The sequence below is a fragment of the Atractosteus spatula genome (assembly GCF_055471065.1).
Source record: "Atractosteus spatula isolate fAtrSpa1 chromosome 10 unlocalized genomic scaffold, fAtrSpa1.hap1 SUPER_10_unloc_13, whole genome shotgun sequence".
Classification (NCBI taxonomy): Eukaryota; Metazoa; Chordata; class Actinopteri; order Semionotiformes; family Lepisosteidae; genus Atractosteus; species Atractosteus spatula.
Genome location: NW_028296616.1, coordinates 170200 through 192706, shown reverse-complemented (window position 1 = coordinate 192706; position 22507 = coordinate 170200). Strand labels below are relative to the sequence as shown.

Sequence of the window (22507 nt, the reverse complement as noted above, 5' to 3'; positions counted from 1 at the left end):
TGTCACATACTCTTCTACTGAAAAGAGTGGAATCAAGTGGGTTGGGATTTGTGCCATGGCTAGACTGGCTACAGTGGCACTGAACTCCCTTAACAGATCTTGTGTCAACATTCTGGCCTGTTGCACACAAGCATAAATTCACTGTATAACACCGGCAATCATGTCCACTGGTTGGGGGATAAGGTTTAACCCTGTTGCATAGGAAATTGCCTGTAGGGTTTTCCCTAGGCTTTCCAACTTTTGCTGCTGTTGATACAGTCTGTCACTACCCTCCGGCATCTCTGACACCTGCCTTCTTGGGGCAGTCAGGGTAAGAGTGCCAGAAGCAAACAAACCTACTATAGCAAATGCACAACAGTGGCGGCAGCAATCAGTCCTCCCAAAAGTCTTTTAGGGTGGCTGATCCCAGTCATCTCCTTCTGAGTGACTGTTGCCTTTCTAAGCTGGCGCAGCGTGTACATGGTGTCTTTCTCAGTATGCCATGTGGCATCTTGGGCACCAACATCCTGGAAATCTGGGGAGATCTGATGCAGCTGCTGATGCTGCTCCTCCATTTCCAGGGCATCTGATTTTTCGATTTGTTCATGTCTGTGCTCTAGGAACCCTGCAGGGGGTGGTGCAGCGGTGGAGCATGCCTGACCCCCGGTTGAGTGGTCATCTGGAGCACCTGAGTTATCTGGAATTGTTACCCCATTCTCACTGTTCAGGTCCACCCTGCACACTTCCTGATTGAGGAATCCCTCTATCGGCATGTTTACAGTCGTTTGCTGGGGGCCGGTGTAGGACACCTGCTTGCTCCCCCCTTCCCTCGCTAGGGGTTCAGGGAGCTGCCCCAGCACTGGGATAGCCAGTTCACAGTCTTCGAACTCGCTATCACCCACCAGGCCCATGTCAGTGCAGGCGGGGATTCTGACACCCCACTTTTCTGTGTTCTGCACTGGCAGGTGGGTGGCTTGACCATCCAGCTCCAGTCTGGCTGAACCACTGTTGGTCAGCCTCAGACTGACAGACTGAGCTGGTGGCTGTAGGAAAACTGGCTTGGCTTTCATTCCTTGTCCCTTCTGGGGGACTGGGTGTGTTGGAAACCCTGCCGTTGAGGCAGGAAAATCAGGTCGGTCTCACTCACTACCTGGTAGTTGTGAGAAATAATGTTACCTGACTGCAGGTTCCCTGGGTCACAGCAGAGGGAATCGGCATCTGGGATCAGGTGTGTCCACAGCGCAGTAGTCTCAGCGTCCAGCTGGACCTCCTGTCTAACCTGTGAATGTTGCACCAGGGGCACCTGGCGGTGGCCCCGTGACAGCTGCTCAAGCAGATCCTCACTGATAGAGGACCTCTCAGGGCTAAGGGTGAGGGCTACATCACCAACCTGCTCTCCTGCCATCTGGATCCCTTTCACCACTGCAGGGTGGTGGTCCTGACCCCTCTTGGGTGCCAGGGTGCACAGGGAAAGCTCCTTTTCATCGCCAGGTGGGGAGATCTGCTCCTCTTTAGGGATGTAAAAGGGGTGTGCTTTACCTGGTGGATCAGGCGGCTGCCTGGAGCACCGCTCCTGTGGCATGGAGGCTGTTGTGACCTCAGCCGGGACATGACTTCCCTATATTTCCGGGAACAAGAAAATATTTTTATTTCTTGTCCAGAGGGAACAGAAGGAATCTCCACATAGGCTTCTGTGTTCGGTGGGCACTGTGTGAGCACATTCTGCCTCTTGGCCCCCCTTTCCCTCTGTACAGAAGGCTTAGGAGCCTTGACCTGTTTCCACACCTTGCCTTTCTGGTGATCCACCAAAGGTTCATCTCTGAGTCGCATGCCCTTTTCTTTTTCTACCCGTTTGAGCTTGCTGTATGACATCAAACACCTTTCAACCTCAGTGTCAATCAATGTCTCACTGTGTAAGACATCTCCCATGGCAGCCTTGAGGTAAAAGCTTCCTGCTTTTCCTCTCTGTTTTACTGCCTGCTCTGTGACTTCAGGGGTGGAGTCAGCACTCGCTTGCGAGTAGCTGACCTCATCCAGGCAGGAACCCTTCCACTCAATCAGATAGACTGAGGGAGGGAGAGGGGGCGGGTCTCCGCCTCCTCCAGTGGAGAGTATCAGCTCATTCACGCTTCCGGCAGCCTTGGGGAGCGGTTGTCTCTGTCCTAATAAAACTTGTTCAAGCCTGGCCAGGCGGGCGGCTACTGAATCCTTTTGTTCAGCTTTATCTAGCCCTTTCCCTTCCCCGGTGTTCTCATGGCACTTAGGACGCTGGGTGCGGTCCTGTGTGCCTGCTTTGGAACGGGGCTTAGCCAGCTCAGGAGCCTGTGCTCCTTCGAGCAGGGGGGAATTAACCCTGCTGGCTCTGACGGCGAACACAGTCGCATAAACAGCTTTTTGCTCAGAGCGACTTTGGACATCATACTCCCAGGCTTTCTGAACGAATCTCTTAATATCAGTCATTTTCATGGTCTGTGCATCTGTATGCATTAAGATCATCTTTCTGACTGACGGGTGGAGATTCGCAATGAATAAACCCTTGAAATGTGTGTTCTCTTCGCAACCCTCATCATTTCACCCTGCAAAATAAGTTCGTCTAAGTCTCTCGTAATATTCGCGAGGGGACTCTGCTCTCTCGTGCTTAATGTTAAGGGCGGCGGCTATCGCGGCAGTCGGGTCAATAAACGCACTGTATTCTCGGATAAGTGCTTGACACAGCTCTTCAAAGTCATCACAGACTTTCTTCATCTGCCTAGCCATCCACTCATGTACAGCTCTGCTGCTAGTTTTCCTGACCAGAAACACTTTCTCCTGTTCTGTGGCGTTTGGCAGGTACTGCAGGGTATACCTGAGGTCTTGAATATAACTCTCGATATTATTCTCTGACACTGCAGGGTCAAATCTCTCCATCTCCTTCACTAGCTCTCTCAGAGGATGGAGGTTTATTCTCCTAGCTTCTCCGCTGACGGAGATATGACGGAGATCGTGGTCAGACCTGTCGCTGCTAGAGAGAGTGCTTAATAGCGACTCGAATTCAGACCTTTTAGCAACCATCGTGAAAATTAAAGAGTATTACTTTTAAGTACGAAATCACAGTTATACCACAGAAAACCACAAGATCAAGTATGCAATCAACCCGGTAGATCGCAAAAGATCACAAAACAATCAAGCACTGCTTAAAGACCAAGGGGAACTTTTTTCCTTTCGGCTTTCAGCACACTGTATTGTCGCATATGAAACCCGCGGCGTTTTATATTGAATTATTCCGCTTGGTTGACTCATTTCAGTCTTACCATAGCCCAGGTATGACTGAAATGAGTCCAGGGACGCCAATAAATGTAGTGTGCTCTCTGAAGGCACCAGTTCTGTAGGGTTTGGGCATTTACGGGGACATTTATTAATTGTAGCCGTAAATCACAAAATGATTCTTTTGATGGCCTTAGAATCCAACCATGCGATATAACTCAAACAACGCACACACACACGGGTACTAATACACGAGGATACATTTATTAATACATAAAATATGCATATAAACCTAACAGATCTTATTGAGAGGGTTATCAGAATACAAAAGGTATATATACAATCAGTTACAAAGAGTTACATATATCAAGAGGACATACGTTCAGTATATCATTCATTTAGACCGTTTCATAAAGTGAACTTGGTTACAACTTCTACATTAGAAACTAAAAAACAAGTACATAACTCTTAGGAATAAAATTGATATCAACTGGTTGGGATAACAATTGAATTCTCAAGCTGTAATGCATTGAAGTTGAATACTCATCCAATCTCTGGGGATTCAGATCTCCTGCGGGCTCTTTGGCTCCGTGCCAGGCTGTGCTGTGCTGCAGATGCTCACTGACCGGCTAGTTAGTGTTGGCTTTAACTAGCAAAGTTTGTGCACAGGAGAAAAGATGACTGTGGGTCCCAGCAAGTCAGGAAGAGGACCGGTTCATTCCTGATGAAGCGCTAGTTCTGAATAGTGATTCAGCTGTCCACAGTTCCGACCTGTTCACGAGGCTTGCTGCTGGTGCTTACCTCAGGTGGATCCTCTGGTTACTCTGTGGCAACCTCCGCTCTAGACTCTTAGAACAAAGGAAAGTTCTGGCACTCGGACACACTGGCCGTTCCGTGGTTGTCCGGGCTGAGTCTTAGGATGGTCAGGAGGCGCGCTGCGAGAATGTCCTGCCCTTGGGAGCCTATTGCTCCTGGGCCGTCCTGCCCTGGAATTCTCCTTTGAATTCCCTTTAGAAAAGTCCAGGAAATAGTCTCTCAGGCCCTCTGTGTTGCCTGTTTTTACCTGGAGGAACTTCAGCTCGTTCATTGGCTGAAAGTTCCATGGGCATCAGAGTCCCACGTGGGTTACTCGGCCCTACCAGTCCCTGATTGGTTGATCAAGGTGAGATGTGAGTCACTTACTCCTGACACTTAGGAATGCAGTCCAGATGTCCATCTGGCACACCCCAGACAGATAGGCGCCAATGGATGACCATTGATCATGATAGCTAAGCTTAGCTAAGTGCATCCCCATTTGGGAGCTGTCCCTTATCAAAAGAAAACATCTTTAAATCAGCCTGCATGAATAGTTTCTCTGTGGCTGCACCACAGAGATGAACAGAGAGATGGGGCCTCATTTGAAAAAGCACAGCAACACTTAATTCTGTCTTATTAACAACCATTGCCGCGACAAGTGAAAGGCTGAAGTGAAATAGAGCGGGGACGAAGGCAGTGAAGAGAGAGAACATGGGAAGAAGAGAAAAACGCAAGGGAAAAAAAGCAGCGTCGTAAAAGAGGTGACGGAGCTGTCCTCTCTAATAGAAGGGTGCCAGTGAGCCTTGCTCTTGCTTACAGCCACACCCCCTTGAGCACGCCTGATCTCGTCTGATTGTGGAAGATAAGCAGGAAGGGGCCTGGTTAGTACTTGGATGGGAGACCGCCTGGGAATACCAGGTGTTGTAAGCTTCTAAGCGCAGGAGGCGCTCGCTCACTCATTCCCCTGTTCACACGTGCGGTGCAGCTTTTCCGTCTGTTTATTTGTCACAGCGCTTCGGCTGTGGAGACTTTTTCGGCTGGCGTTCGGGGAGTCGCGTTTTTCAGAATTGTATTGAGATCGTTTTCCACAGAGCTCAGATGTCAAAGCACAGCAGCAGCTCTCCACAGCGATCCTCTATAGCGCCCTTTCTCCCGCAGCTCCGTCCTCATTGGAAGGAAGCAAGAGTGAAAGGCTGAAGTGAAATAGAGCGGGACGAAGGCAGTGAAGAGAGAGAACGTGGGAAGAAGAGAAAAACGCAAGGGAAAAAAAGCAGCGTCGTAAAAGAGGTGACGGAGCTGTCCTCTCTATAAGAAGGGTGCCAGCGAGCCTTGCTCTTGCTTACAGCCACACCCCCTTGAGCACGCCTGATCTTGTCTGATCTCGGAAGCTAAACAGGGATGGGCCTGGTTAGTACTTGGATGGGAGACCGCCTGGGAATACCAGGTGCTGTAAGCCTTTAATTGCAGGAGGCACCCTATCTTTGTTCACTCGCTCATTCTCATGTTAACACGTGCAGTGTGGCTTTTTGGCTTTTTATTTGTCAGCTTTGGTGAGACACAGGTGCTTGTGTATTAGCATGAGCGTTTTTTATTCTCATCATGAACCTTATATACTGTATCTCTACATCCCATAACCTTTAACGGCAGGTGCCTGGGTGTGGACATGTTCTGATGTAATATTTAATTTTTAATTTATTTAATAAGTAAACATTTTAGTATTGTCTGTTATATTGTTAAAATCTATAAGCGTTATAAATATCAATTTTTGCTCGTGCTTATAATTTATCGCTGCTAAATGTGTCTTATTCAATTATTTTAACACTTTTATGACCTATCCACTAAAATATAAAAACCTGCCCTACAACGCTCTTCTCAAAAGATAAAATAAGTTTTACATTTTTTGATTCAATGTAATTTCTTTTCTAGAGAAACACATCATTTGAGGCTTGGGTTGCATGTTAATATTTTTAAGGTTTAAAGACTTTACGTTCACGGTACGTGGAAAATCATTTCAAACTTTTGAAAAGTTGTTGAGAATTTGTCATTGAAATAAGCTTACATATTTTAATTCAAAGTGATTACTTTTCACTCTCGATAAAACACGTGTGATTTTGGGGCGGAGGGATATGGTGGGGCGTTCTAAAACATCACAACCATTTGAAAAATGTCTTGAGCTGTGTAGGCATGGTTACAAATTTGGAGTTTATGCTTAAATTAGCCGACTTGCCGGTTTTGAAGTGTGACACCTGAGCTGTCAGGCCCCGATATTGACTGCTGCAAAGATGGTTTCTTTGAGTAGTGAATCATCGGATTCCTCTGCTATGCAAACTGAAGAAGTAGGTTGCTAAAATATTTTTTCTGATAGTGGAATTGTCGTTTCAATCTGCGTTTAGCGTATTTCGTTTTCAACACTTTGTCTTCTTTTTAGCAAAAGCTGACCCAGCACTCAGTGGTGTGTGACAGTGGCTGTCATGTGAACTCTGACGGTGATTCAGGTGTTGGGGGTCCGTCAACGACTGATGAAGAGTTGCTACAAATGGTAAATATTAAACCACAGCAAGTTCGAAGCAAACGAAAAACTCTAACACAAAAGAGGCATTACAATTGTAAATATTTTAGGTAAAAAGCATGCCTATTTATTTTGTTAAGCCTTCCTTTTCTTTTTTCCTTTAATAGAATAACGAAGAGGTCGACGCATCAATCTTCAAACTACCATCAAGCTTGAATGTTTCGTGTCTGTTCATGTGTGTTCGCCAAAATGTGATTAATGATGATGTTCAACCTAGTTTAGCTAACGATGGCTCTAATGAGCCCGATGCTATGGATCAGATTGTAAAGTCGTTGGTATGTTGCACCTTCAACCATTGTTTAAAGGGGGTTGTGGTTGATGAATGCGCGGCCCGTTTGATTAATCATCCAGGTCAACGGGGTCACACATGCCTAGTTGTCGGGTGCGCGGATGGGTACTGTGGTGTCTCCGGGGGAAAGTTTATGTAAATGAAAGTAGTACTCACACCACACTTTTCTTTCCTGAGTTTCGTGGCTTTTCTTCCTCCAACTATCTTCCAAATACAGTCCGTAATCCGTTCCCTTAATCCTGATCCGATCCGAGTTCCATAAATCCGTAATAAAGCCAATCCGCGATGTATCCTTATCCAGTGTCCGTAATCCAAAAACCATAAACCTTTTCTCCTTTCAGTAGTCCGTTATTCTTTAGCCCGATCTTTAACATACACCTCTTTCCTCTCTTTTCCTCCAAACCGCATTCACCTTATCGGCTTCCGCCCTGTTCACTGCCTCCGGGGCACTTATATTTCGGTTCCTGATGCGGCTCAGCTGTGTCTCATTGTTTCTCAGGGTAGACCCTTTCCATGTACCGGTCAGCTGATTCTTTTTGGCAGCCATTTTGCTAAGGTCCATATCTAGTATTTTAAGTAGGTCATTCCGAAAATACCTGTTATGAATGACCCTTCCCCTGGTCATGTTACAGTACAAAGATGTGTTGTTTGCCGCATTAGAAATTTATAAGTGTCTCAGTTTAGCCCGAATTTTATCGGCTGTTCTGTACATCGCCAGTGGCCTGGGTGCCTATACTTTTACAGATGATACTGAGCGGAGTATAAAGCACTTGCTGAGAAAAATAATTGACGACCGCTCGCCATATGAGTATGTACGCTCCTTACTTGTAAAGGTAGATGGAAAAATACTACACGTGACTTTTGGTGCGTTGCAAAACTTATTTTATACTTATTTATACATATTTTTACAGAAAAGAAAAAAGATCTATGTAAAACCAGGGCTGTGAAATACTCGCAATGTGAATAGAGCTTTCACTCTGTTTTACAGACACAGGTGTGCCATCGTGAGAAGAATGAAAAATTTCGAATGTATATGTAAGAATTCTTACAAAAAGTGCTTTACACTCTTCTTTCTGCAAAGCTTGAAATGAAAATCAATTAACTGAATGCTAATGTCCTTGAATTTGTTAAAGAGATAGATGTGCATGTAAAGAACATGAGTGAAATTACTGCGATTCTGATGTTTTCAGATCAGAAACTGAAGCCTGGCGGATTCAGCGGTGTGTATTCCAAAATACAACGTATTTTACATAGAACCTGTGGTAACACCGTCCCTCTGATCACTCAGGCTAATTTATTTGCTCTGTTAGGGTCGCCCAGTTCGGTGTTCACGGCTATAGAAATGGCGAGAGAAAGGGCGTTATGAATGCTTTTTCAGATGCTGCTGAGTTTCTGAACAATGTTGGGGCGATAGCTACAACTAATTTTCTGCACCAACATTTAATTGGTGATTGCAAGCAGTAGTCTGTAATGTGTGTGAAAAGTTTAAAAGTGTATACTGGGATGTTTCTGTAATTTAAAACCTACTGATGAAATAAAGTGGTTCACATTTCACATGCTATTTGTCCTGCGAGTTCTTTCTGTGACACTTTACTCAGTCAGTCAGTCAGTCAGTCAGTCAGTGTGTGTGTGTGTGTGTGTGTGTGTGTGTGTGTGTGTGTGTGTGTGTGTGTGTGTGTGTGCGCGCTCACATCCCGGAAACTCGCGGCCCTCACCAGACTTCCCACACCGCCGATTCCCTAGGGTTATAATAGATTGCATTCAAACCTGCAGCAGACATGATCACCTTCCATCCCTCATCACTAATACGCGCTTTCACACACTTATTTATAAATCGAAGGGGATGCGGTGGTGGACATTTGGACCCTGAGGCCTGGGGCTGCTCGGGGTGGAAGGTGGGACAACAACACTCATTATGACACACCATTGGCTCTGGAGGGGGCGGGACATCCACCCATAACATTGCACCATTGGCCGATAAGGGGGCAGGACATCTGCCCATGGCGGCCTCCCATTGGCTGAAAAAGGGGGGGTGGTACCTGTCAAAAAGTTTGATGAAAGGTGTCGCTTTATTCTACTCCCGGGCCAAAAACAGCCCTCGGATCATCAACTCAATCAGGAACTCCCAGTCTCACAACTGCATTCCCTCGGTGCTTCCCTACCACCCTAACCCAATTTCTATCCCCAGGACCATCATTAACAATGACTACATTTTACAGGACGATCCCTCCATTGGTACTCTTTTTTCCGACCGCCCAATCATCTCTTATCGCTGACCACCACATAAGCTTCTTGTTCACAGCTCCCTCACACTCAGCACCTTCCCCTGCAATAGCACTCGCTGCATCACTGGCAAATACATATCTAACGACATTCAGGGCATCACAGGACAATTCCAGATAACCCTGACAACATCCTGTATCTCATTTACTGTATCTCTTGCAAAAAATGCCCAGCTATCTACATTTGGGAAACCGAAAGGAGACTAGGAGAATGCTTCAGAGAACATATTAGGGCTGGGAAGGTTAAAGATTTCTCCAAGCCCATAGTTTTTCTTTTTACCTCAAATAGCCAGGATCTCTCAATGACTGACTTATTTTAATGTAATCTTCTCTATTCTCTTGCAGGTTTTGACTTCACACCTTTCTTCACCTCTCTCCATTTTGCACTTCCTGTCTGGCCTCTCTGCTGCTCCTGCCTCCTCCCCTCTCCCAGCTTTTGTTCTTCTGTGCTATTTAATCTTTGTAATCTGCCTTGTCTTTCTCACACTTGAAGAAGGCTTCACAGCCGAAACATTGAGTTTTCTCTCTTCTCTTTTCAGTATGGAATAAACCTATTACTTGTTCCTTTGCAGACTACACATGCTGACATAGTTTAGTTCAGGTGGGTAGCTGCTTCAATATACATTTGTAAATGTCAATTTAAAACTGTAAAAATAGTAAGATTGTAACTCCACTTTAAAACGTGGCAAGAAATAGACACATGGGAGGCTACACCCTGGAAAGGACATCAGTCCATCCCAGGGCAAAGATATAAAAAATAAACATATAGGCAGCACATATCAAGCCTTACAAGAAATCATTAACAGCCTCAACACACACCACAGGTCCATTAAACTCAAATACACCAAGCATGGTAGCCTGATAGACTTCCTAGACACCACCACATACAAGGTTTCTTCCTTCAACAACACAGACAAACTGGACATCAAGGTATTTTTCAAAGACACATTCACACGGCTTACTGCACAAGGATAGCTTCCACCCAAAACATACTTTAAAAGGACTGGTAAAATCACAACTCCTACACTTCCACAAAATCTGTACACAACAACAAGACTTTGAGGAAGCCAAATACACACTCTTCCCAGCTTTATGCCAGAGAAGATACACACAAAGTTTCCTCAAAAATGTGGCACAAACATTTCTAAATAGAAAAACTCCAGATGACAGAAAAATACTCCTCAACACATCATATTCTCAACTCAGCATAAAAAACAACCAAAAACCATGATATTAGAAAACACAAACATACTAAGGGAGCACAAAATCATATCTGCACACAGAAAAAAACAAAAACCTTCAGCATTAATTAGTCCAAAGCAAGCTAAAACCTGTACAAAACAGATCATATACACCAAGAGCCAAACATTTCATAACAGAAAACAATGATCCAAAACAAAGAAACTAAAGAAATCTTCCAGTTGCAAAGGGCACTCTCAGAAAACATCAATAACGCCATCTACAGCATCCAGTGCAAAAAGTGCGGGGTGACCTATGTGGGGGGAACGGGTAACTCCATCCGAACCCAGCTGACACAACACAGGTACATCAGGAACCACGGGACTGGAAAGCAACCCCAACTGGACAGAGATAGAAACAAAGAAAAAGGAAAGGGAGTGGATCAAAAGACTTAATACTATCTTTACACAAGACCTGAACATCAGAAAAACCGGGAGGGTTTTAGTCGTTGGAAGGAGAGTGCTCTCCTTGTCCCAGATGGTCCCCTCTCGGATAAAATCTGGGAGAAGGAGCTTTGTTCCCCTCTCCTAACTAGCCAGATCCTACAGGGACTGGAACTCTTCACCATACTAACACGCAACAAACAGAAGAATAACTGAAACCAATCAGCTATGGAAACTCGCACAGCTTGCACAGTCCTACTAGGGAGGAAAACAAAAGACCCTGATTGCCTATTGAGATGTTAATGGTCCATGCATAATCCCCACCAGGGAAAGCAGAAACCCATTCACCAACTGAAACTGCACCTACTCATACAGAAACGTACAGAAGGAACACAGACCATAGGATACAAACTAGCCCCCTAGGAGGAACTACAACACACTGCCCCTTACAAAACAGGATAAAAACAGGCCAGCATGGACACAGTGTTCCAGAACAATGCCTGAAGAAGACCCAGGCAAAAACATAGCGACACACAGAAAGGCAAGATTGTCTTCCTATGGAGCCACAGATTCTACAGAGGTAAAGCTGCCTAACAGTGGAAACCTAACGGTGTCAACGAAGCTTTAGGCATTTAAATGGTAAGTATGGATCAATCCAGAGTTGACAACGCACGCAACCGTACGGTCACCCTCCACACTGCCTACACAACAAACATGTCAAACAGACAGGATACCTTCCAACAAGGAACCAGGATCATCTACAAAATGATCCAAACAGTCCACCATTTACAAAACACAGCAGTTTTATTGGACGGGAGAACCGAGCACCCGCCAGCCTACGACGGAAGACCGAGGAACTCATAAAACCTGCCAAGCCACCCAAACTCACATATTTGAAGCTGGTAAGCAATGCCAAAAATTGGCTTCACACCACACTGCAGATCCTCGAAGAGCAAAATCTGTCATACAACTAGAGGATCTTGAGCTTCCCCACTGGGAGGAAGCTTTCACACTTGCTTCCAACTGATCAAAGAAACATTATGGGAGGAAATTGCAGAACACCACCTTTGGACCCTACAGTACACAAGCTATCAATACTGGGTTAGGGAAGGACACTCGGGCAGATCAAATTATCACAGCAGTTTTTAAATTCTACAACGACTTCTACTGGAAAGACTGCGAACAAGACCAAGTAAGAGTTAAGTTGTTTTATAAAGTCATTAATTTAGAGCAAGGTATAATTCTGATAAAAATACAATAAACAATATGGTGAAGCTTTTGGAGAGAAAATTAAGGCTCGGTTAAGAAACTGAAACAGTCTTGACTTGTTCCTTTACACAAAAGTTATTTATTTTCAAAAGAGACCCATGAGGATACATCTGGTGTGCAAGACCTGCCTGAAGACATTTGACCAGTTTCCTCTTCACCTAAAGAGGGTGTGTATGAAATGAGCCTCAGCAGAGGAGATCAGCAAGGTCCTTCTCCAGGCCAGGAAGGACTTGTTGAATCACCTGAGGAATGGGCAGGTCGGGGATTACAAGAGCATAGGGCTCATGTGTGAGGGAGAATGTGAGACTGGCGGAGTCCATGGACTGTTTTATGTGGAATCCTGAAGACACATCAGCAAGGTAAGATATTTATAATTTATAAGGGTTCTTCTGTTTCATTTCTAACCTTTACCTTTATGTAAGGGTATGTTAAAATGATATACCAGTGGTCCAGATGCCCTGAGCAAGAGGCTGCTGTCCAGGAGGAAGAGATGCCAGAGACTGAAGTGGAAGAGGAAGGGGAAGATGTGAGTTCTGGAGAACTTTCTATTTTTTCCAAATGTATCTTTTGTTTTATACTTGTATTCTAGTTTGTCTTAGAAGTAAAAATGTTAAATGTGTATTTTGTATTCCTACTGTCCCCCAGTTCTTAAAAGCCATCAGCAGGCTCTCAGGAAGACGGTGACCCAGGCTGGACTGGACAGAACGCACTCCCTGGATGCTCCTCACCTGGCTGGGTTTAAAGAGGACCTTACCAAGGATCTTGAAGTGGCAGATTGCTCTCAGGAGGTATTTATTTTTTAAAGGCATTTAAAATTGAGCAGTGATCTTTCCATAGCACATGTTTTTACTCCTTAGCTTAAAATTCACCCATGTGAAATCTCAGCCATAAACATAGTGACTCTACATTTGTCAGGTAGAAAATGTTTCCAGATTCCTGTTTTTATGGATCCATCTGCATCTTCCTTAAACTTTGTAAAGGGCCTATCCAAAACAACAATTATTGTAACCAAATGAAGACCACTGGACTGTCTCACCAAATCATTGCTAATTATATTAAGAACATAAACCATTTTCCGGGCTACATCCTAAATGATATCAGTGTGAAAGTAGAGGATCCCAGCCTGGCTAACCTCATCATCAACTTCCAAAGTATCCTAAAGGATATTCAGAAGAAGAACAGTAAGAATGTTGCCAAGAGATTACTAAAAATAGGTCATTTTCATTTTAAAACTTCTTTCAGTTGTACTTTTAATTTGAATACAAAAAAAGTTGATGAGTATTAATTTCTCCCACAGATATAGACAGTTGCAGAGTCCAGAACCAAGTACGAAGGATTGCTGGAAGGTGTTGATGGTTGCAAAGAGAGATGTGTTGCACAGACTGGGCAAGACATCACCTTGCCTGAGCAGCTTCTTGTACTGTATTACCTGCAGGCCTTTCTCCAGCTGAAGCACCTGTAGCATCCCAGGGTGGTAAAGAACATGACAGTAAGAATACTTTCATACAACAAAAGTAAGAAATTACATATATGGGATTTTTACAGTTTCGTGTATTCATTTTTATTTTCTCACTATTACAGGTTGAGGAATGGGTGCAAAGAAAGTGTTGTTTCAACAAGTGGGCACAAAAATGGTCATAATTCCTGTTAAAGAGCACAAAACCTCAAACAACAGCTGGCTTCCTTTGCATTGAGTGAAGAAGAGGAACATGCAAGTTGATGGCTACATTGATATACCCATCCACTCAATTCAGGGTTGTGGTAGAACTGGAACCATCCTGGCAAGCAGTGGATGCAAAGTACTGTATCACCCATAATGTGACACCAGTCCATCACAGGACTCACTCACACCATGGCCAATTTTCATAGAAGCCAATTAAAATCCATGTTAATACCGAACAAAAGACCTCCACCTGCATAGCTCCAATCATGTACGGTATTTAAGAAAATCTGGAATGTACCTTAATTGCATTTTATTTGTGTTTTATCAGCCGTTTCATCTTTACTTCACTAAACTGCGCTGTACTGCCCAGGTCAGCAGCTGTGAAAGGAGACGGAGAAGATGGACTGGTCAGCCAATGTATCAACAGTGTCTGAAGTGCTTGAGAAGTGGAAGCCCAACACAGGACTGCCACCAAATGGCATGCAAATTAAAAAGTTGATAAAGTATCAAATCTGGGAAGGCCTGAGCATCACTGACGATCCTGTGAAGGGGAAGAAGTTTGTGACTTCCAGGTGTTTCCAGAAGGGAGAGGTGGTGTGTGATTACAACGGCAAGGTCATCACAAAGACAACTGCTGAAGCTCACAGATGACAGAGGGAGATATGAGATGTCTTTTCTTTTCAGATGAACCTGCACAAAAACTGTGCATTGATGCTCGTGAAAAACACTGAGCCTGCCTCCCGGATAAGGAGGCAAATCAGAAGATGGATAAATCCATCAAAGAGAAAAGACAATGTAAGGGCTGTAAGAAAGTCATTTATAATCAACGAACAGCCTGTCATAATTCTGTCTGTGACAAAAAGGGACATTGTTGAGGGGAGAAGAGCTCCTCTGTGATTACAGCATTTCCAGGAAATAATTTCAAGGTTGAAGGACAAGCTCTGGAGTGGTTGGTTCACTGACCATTTCCAAAAAAGAAACTAAGTAAGTATATTAAAGTGCATATTTTGAAGATATTCATTTTCTTGTACCTTGGAATTAATGTAAAAATTATATTCGTGTTAATGTCTTGAAAATAGCATTTCTCATTCTCATCAGCAAGGATATAAGGAAGGGATATGGGACTGCTAAAAAGATACATGATTTTCAGAAGAGTATAGAAGGCAGATAACTATCCCACTCAATTGTTACTGCAAAGAAATGCCACAGTGTAAACAAAAAGGTGAACCATTCTTGAAATTTATTGATAGAATCTGAATAGCACGGCATTCCCAAACCAGGCACTGGAGTTTCCTGCAGCGTTAGATGGGTAGTCTCTTGGTAAGAGAGAGATCGACAGAGTACTGGACTTCATGAACGACACCTTTCCAATTCATCGAGAACAGAGCCCACAAGATCTAGAGTCTAGAGAACAATTTCTTACAATATTAGTGGTAGTTTCTGAATAGGTTAAGGACAACATAGTTGTAGAGCTATCTTGCAACTTCTTAAAAGTTGTAAAAGTGATTACCATATTGCCAGTGGTTTATATTTAAAACCTAAAGATTTTAAATTGAATCTTTCTTAAACAAAGGACATTTTTCACAGGAACAGCAGCCTAAATCAGTTGATGACTGTAAATATGACAAGCTTGTGATAAATTGTAAAGTGCAAAACAAAGTTGTATTGTTTTGGTTTTGTCTTCAACATCATACTAATAGGCATGTTATTTTTAGAGCAGCTGCCTGCCATTCACCACCAGCCAAGATGCCACGAGGTACATGAAATGACCCAGAAGTACTTAATGATACAGAGAAGAGCATATGGGGGGAAAAAAAAGAAGACAAGAAATATCCATTAACACGTGCATCTAGAAGCCAGAAGACGGGTGATGATCAGCATTTCAAAAGCAGACACTGGAGGTTGAATTCAAGTTTTAACAGTGATTGTCTATGTTTGGCTTCAACACAAATCATATTAATATGCTCACGTTATTAATTTGTACAAAGTCCCCAATATTCATTACAGGCGACGTTCCCAGGAGTACACACGACCCAGCCAGAACGTGGCTAGCTGACGTGCAGTGGACCTCAGGGAAAGAACTCTTGCCCACACGGATGTCTCTGCTCTGAAAACCACTGGATAAAGTTATATGGCGGTCTGTTCTCAGCTGTTGATTTTGTGAAAAATATTGAATATGAAAGATTGAAGTGTCACTATTCAATGAAGTTCAGACATAAGTATTATGTTGAGAAGCTAGATCTGTTCTACTAATAGCTTTAGTACCTTAATATTGTACTGTTTGCTCTGGTTTTCAGACATCAGTCCAAGATCATTGGTGTGTTAATTGATTTCTGGTAAGATTGGCCCCACGTTTGAGTGTGTGTTTACATTTCTATCTGGCATCCTCAAAAGATGGTTTTGTTTCCTTTTCTTAATTCCTCTTGATTACTAGAGTTTATTTGGCATGATACATTTGTGATAAATGCTTTTTCTTTGTGAATAGTCTTATTTTAATCTACATAATGTCAATGAGTTAGTACCTTAAAGAATAAGCAGTAAAAGAAATGACATTTCAGGTTTATTAGCTAAAGTTACTAAGATTCCTTTACAGTGCAGAGACCCATCTTTAATATGCTGTGTGTGCTCATAATGGACTTGAAATTTGTTTTTGTCACAATGTACAGATGCAGCCATTCAAAATGCGCGGGCGATACCGCATTATTTTCCGGTATGCTGTACGCAGTCTACCGCAAGTTACCGGTAAATACCGCAAGTTACCGGTAAATACCGCTAGCAAAATAATAGTATCCGGAATTTCCGCAAGGTGGAGCTAATAAAGCTCAACCTCTCATGTTTGAGCTGTAGCCATCAAAGTCTTTAACGAAGATATTAATAATAGTATTAATAATAAATGACCTTGGACAAGCTGTAAACTCAAAGTATTGCCCTGGTCCACATTCTTTTTTTCATTGACCGTCTTTGTAAAAGTAACACCACAGCATTTCGCAATCACGCATTTTTTTCCAATCATGCAAAGTACAGTAATTTTTGAGAATCGATTCACCATGCCTTACACATGCTCATAAAAGAGATTGATTTAGGAACATAAGCATATTACCGTATGCAAACTGTACTGTATACCGTATGTATATGTATATTAAATGTCTTGATTTTGATTCGTGTTTTGATTTAAATCGCAAACCTTACAGCGTACACAGATTTCTAAACTGATCAGGATCGTTATCTTTGTCTTATGCATAATAATGTTCACCGCTCTGTCCAGCAAATTAATAATAAACTTTATTTTATATAGCGTTTTAAACGAATAAGTAATTAGATTGCTCACAAACCTAATCACTTGCTTTTTCTTTTTATTTAGGCTCAGATTTCAACTATAGATCGTATTATTAATAACCATAATAACAACCAACCAACAAAAACAACCATATAAACATAATACCAACCAAAAACATAGATAACGACCACAATACAAAATCAAATATATCAAACCATTATACTCTCGCAAATTCCTCCAATTATCATAATCCCGCCCCTTATGCAAAACCAAACCCTCCTCCCATCCCAGTTTCTCCTCTTTATCATAAACAAAATCCACCTCAATTTTCAACATAAAGCCTTACTGCTTGCTGGGTTTTTGAGGGGGGGTGTCTTTCGCTGGAAATCTCACCTGCTTCTACTTTACGAGTACAACCCCCTCTCTGCAGGAGTGCTGGCTGTGACGAATTAAACCGGTTTCACAAGTATTGTAGGAAGTACAGTGTTAACTGGTAGATGGGCACCTCAATTAAGTCGCTTTAACATGCTAATGCATTGGTGTAACAGTCCGGGAGTGGCAAGCTTCTAATGTCAACTCGACTCGATTGGAAGACAATGAACGTATTTTAGCCCTAAATGAATTAATAGCAAACATGGTTTACATAAAATACATTTTTCCAAGAAAGTTTATAATAATGCGATCTATAGTTGAAATCTGAGCCTAAATATAAAGGAAAACCATTTTCAGAGAGCAATCACACTGTGTTTATGTAGAAAAAGCGATTAGGTTTATGAGCAATCTAATTACCTATTCGCCTAAAACGCTATATAAAATAAAGTTTATTTAGAGATGAGTGATCCGTGTCGCAGTTTAAATAATTTTCGTAGGAGGGCTTGGACAGATTCCAAGTGCATTTTTGCAATTTACGTTGTAATACAGTTTAGAATACAGTTAGTCTAAGCTTTATCAGCTTTATTTATGGGTTGCAATTTAGAAAAAGTCAAAAACCGCACTCAAAATGCAATTTAGAGCTTTCTGGCAAGGGGAGACACCCAAATTATAATGTAACATGCCACTGTTTGTGCATTAACAAAGTTATACTGCAATTTTCCTTAGATACACGATTAAAAAAAATAAATTTTTGAATCCCCGGCAGAACACACTCCATAAGAATCAGCGCTTTTATACAGTATATCGCCTTTAAACACATATATTTAAACACGAGTTTACGATTTAAATCAAAACGCAATTCAAATCAATATAAATGTTTATTTTGTAACGCATATGTGACTGTTCATTGTTATTAAAAAGACTTAAATTCGATCATGTTGTGATATTTAGAAATATAAATTTGTTTGGTGCGAGTGAGGTTTTATTTAATCTCTGACCAAGGGAAACGTTTCATTTTTTCAAAGAAATGTTTGTTAAAAAATAAAGTGATACACCAATGCATTAGCATGTTAAAGCGACTTAATTGAGGTGCCCATCTACCAGTTAACACTGTACCTACAATACTTGTGAAACCGGTTTAATTCGTCACAGCCAGCACTCCTGCAGAGAGGGGGTTGTACTCGTAAAGTAGAAGCAGGTGAGATTTCCAGCAAAAGACACCCCCCCTCAAAAACCCAGCAAGCAGTAAGGCTTTATGTTGAAAATTGAAGTGGATTTTGTTTATGATAAAGAGGAGAAATAAGGGGCGGGATTATGATAATTGTAGGAATTGCGAGAGTATATTGGTTTGATATATTTGATTTTGTATTGTGGTCGTTATCTATGTTTTTGGTTGGTATTATGTTTATATGGTTGTTTTTGTTGGTTGGTTGTTATTATGGTTATTAATAATACGATCTATAGTTGAAATCTGAGCCTAAATAAAAAGAAAAAGCAAGTGATTAGGTTTATGAGCAATCTAATTACTTATTCGTTTAAAACGCTATATAAAATAAAGTTTATTATTAATTTGCTGGACAGAGCGGTGAACATTATTATGCATAAGACAAAGATAACGATCCTGATCAGTTTAGAAATATGTGTACGCTGTAAGGTTTTTACTTCTTAAACTTTTAAAATACACGTTTCGAATAGAAAGAAATCCTCTTCCTGGTACAGTTGCACGAAGTGAGAGGCGAAACAGCCCTACACAGCCCTGTCGCAGTACACGGATATAATCACACCGTTATTAAATTCTTTAGATACGCGATTCCATATTATATTCCCTTTTAATCAAATTCTAAAAGTATGCTTGTTGACTTCGGTATCACGTTAGTTAAAGACTTCGAAGCTTAAAATGTTTAGGGAGAAATGGAATACTGGTGTGTATTTTTTTCTTTAAAGTACCAAGACCAGCTACTGTATATACTGTATGTTTATGTTCCAAAATTAATATAGTTTATTGCCTTCACACGCGTTACAGTATGCTCCTATTCTTTTTATGCTCAGCTACTAAGATTTCCCTTCAGTGGTAAAATTCAATATCTACAACGGGCACAGCAAAGACGTTTACTGTACAGTAAGTCTTTCTACGACAGACCAACGGACCACGAGTGCCCCTGTTGGTCAACCAATCACGTACTGCGGTGCCACGCGTCATCTTGCGTCACGCTGCGCGACGCCAGCTGCAGTACGTGTCTGTAACGCGCACTTTGAATGGCTGCATCTGTAAAGGTATAATAAATAGATAATATACTCTATTTATCAAGACTTGACTATTTTAATTCCATACTTCCATTGACTGCTTTGGAATGCATTCCTTACAATTTTCCTAAATAATGATTGTCTCACAGTGTTGACCTGGGTGACATAACAGGGGTCAGGGCTGTGTTGACTGGAGGTTTGTGTAGACTGGCCATTGTCTATGTGAGACTGTGGGATCACTAGGGGTTCCCCCCCCCAACACCTGTAACATTGTCAAGTGGTATAATTACCTACAAAAGCTAAAGTTTCCTCCATTAAGGGGTCACTATTTGTCAGTCACTATCAGTCCGGGACACTCTATGCTAGATTGGACTGTTGTCTTTGGAAGATGGGGGCACAGGTGATGAAATAGACCACAGTGGAAGTCCTGCCTAGCTGTTATATCACTGACAGACTCACCCACACATTGAGAAGAGAGCACTGGTTTCTGTGCAGAAAGCAGAACAACTCACTTTAACTGGTCAATTAGGTCTAATGAGTTTTATTGCCCTTGACATCTAACTTACTCCAGCCCCCCTTGTGGAAACAACCCCTAATTACTGTTCATGAGCTCCTGGCCACACTTGTTCCCAGTGGAACCAACCTGGAGCAGCAGAACACAGGTTTTTTTTTTCTTTAAGTTGTCTGCTGTTGTAAAACAAGTTATCCCTTAGGAATAAAAACTCTCCCTCTAGTCTGGTTGCTATCTCCTTTATTTGCCCCATATTCCCAGGGCAAAGCAGCTGAGTGATCAAAAGCTGAACTGCAAGGAGCTGAATTTCACACTGGGTTACAACAGACCCTGGTGGGAGAATGGGCAGGAGAGGGCCGGTTGTGCTCCTGAACTAGTCCCCTCCTCTCCTACTCTCGTATTTGCATCACAGTCTATAAACTCCAGCCCTATTGCTTTTCTTCCAGTTCATTTTTTTTAATACAGCTCGTGAATTATGTATACTCTTGTGAAGTATCAAGAAAGCACTCTTATCTTTATCCCCGACGGTCTAGCACAGTAACCACAACTCCAATAACTTTAACTAGAGGAAGAAATCCATCTTCTGCTCAAAAGGAAAAAAAAACATTGAAATCATAAATCTCAAGCACTGGCTGGAGACTCTGTGTCCGTGCTCAGCGGTTATATAGGACAGGACCCAGCGCGCAGCAGGTGCGGCTCATTGCTCTACGCTCCCCGTGCGGAATGCGCGTCTCCTCCTTCCAGACTAGTAACACCGCTGCATACATCCCTCTTAAAGCCCAGAAACACAGAAACTCCGGGGTGTTTCTGAGTCAGTACTGGGTTTCTCTGTTCGAGGTTACAAGCAGAAACAAAAAAAGCGCTGAAAGCAGGAAGTTATTTCTGCTCGTAGGCACAAACGTGTAAAAATAAATTTTCTGATTACTAAACCCCTAATAAAATCCATCTAAGTCTCCCTTTCGTTCCCAATGCACATAACTGAATATAAACCAGTCAAGTTCAGGTACTTTTCTGATGTACAGTATCTGAATAGTTCTGGCGCGGCTGTTGTAACAAAGATACTTACGAACTTTTTTTTCATACGAGCTCTTGCCGTTTTTAAAATGAATATTTTTTTGAATTCGCTAAATCACACGAAACACCAGCATCACTTATCGTAAGCATCTGACCAATTACATTCCTGAATGTTAAACCCATTTAGCATTTATTTTTAACTTGTTTTTTTTTAAATTACACACCTGTTAACTTAGTCCGGATCGCGGTCACCGAGGACCACTCCTGTCTCCCCAGATGACACTTATTATTTTTAAGATAAACGCGAGATAAACAACGTTTGTTTGAAACCGTTCCACAAATTTTCTCACATGCACGTATTCTCAAATATCACCACAACAAAATCATAAAGTTTGTTTCCACAGACATGACACTATTATGCAATAAACCAATAAATTAATGAACTAGCAGAATCCCAATAAAAACACCCGATCACCTGGCCAGCCCAGCATGTCAATATCATACATTTTTACCAACAAAACCGCAAAAGCAAAAACCAGCATATATATATATATATCCCATGTTTTTACCTTATTCTGGAGCATGATATATATCCAAAATAACCCAGACTAATTTATCTCAAGAGCTAGAGACTAGTAAACGTTACTGATTACGTAATAAATGTTTGAAGAACGAGCGCCAGAAATAAGGCGATTTGATTGGTAAAAACCGCTGTCATTCTTTGTATTTTCAGCCATTCAGAGCCCTTAGGGGGTGAGACTTCCTCTAGAAGCTTCAGGCTGCATTTTTAGCTGTCAATCATTGACTCAGAAGGGATAATCAATCAGTTTTTTATCAGTTTCTTATCAGTGCTCCTTTTTTTCACACCAGAAGGCAACTCTGAGGTTTTTTTTCATTGCATAACAGCAGGTAAAGGCTCTCTAGCAGTGTCTTAAGGTTTTTATAGCAATGGCAATGGTTTTTATTCTTATTATTTTCAATATTTTTATGATTTTTTATTATAGGCGTGAAATTTCATTCCAGGTCCAGTCTTCACAAAACATGATGTAGAATTTTTTCTAATTGATCCATTTGTCCCAAATTTTTATCCAAGCTAGTAGCCACCTAGAACAAGGTTTTCAAATCATTCCCAGGCCCTTGACATGCATATAGTTGAAAACTCTGACCTCTGAAGACCAAAAAAAAATGTTCGCCAGCTGTTTTTTTTGTTTTATTTTCATATGTTTGTCTGCTGAGTGGACACATTAAGAAATATAAGAAATTTGACTATTCACACTCAAAGCCAAGGGGGTTAGCTTCAATTTAAGACCTGAACCAGGCTCCTGCTATGTTCTGCTGCAGAGATATAACAAATGTTTAAGGAGGAGGAAATTCCAGG

The 22507-nt window shown here is 42.0% G+C and overlaps 2 pseudogenes; both read left to right on the top strand.

Moving 5' to 3' along the window:
- Positions 1-4828: 4828 nt before the first annotated feature.
- On the top strand, positions 4829-4947 carry LOC148812925 (5S ribosomal RNA; annotated as a pseudogene).
- Positions 4948-5354: 407 nt separating this feature from the next.
- On the top strand, positions 5355-5473 carry LOC148812924 (5S ribosomal RNA; annotated as a pseudogene).
- The last annotated feature ends 17034 nt before the right edge of the window (positions 5474-22507 follow it).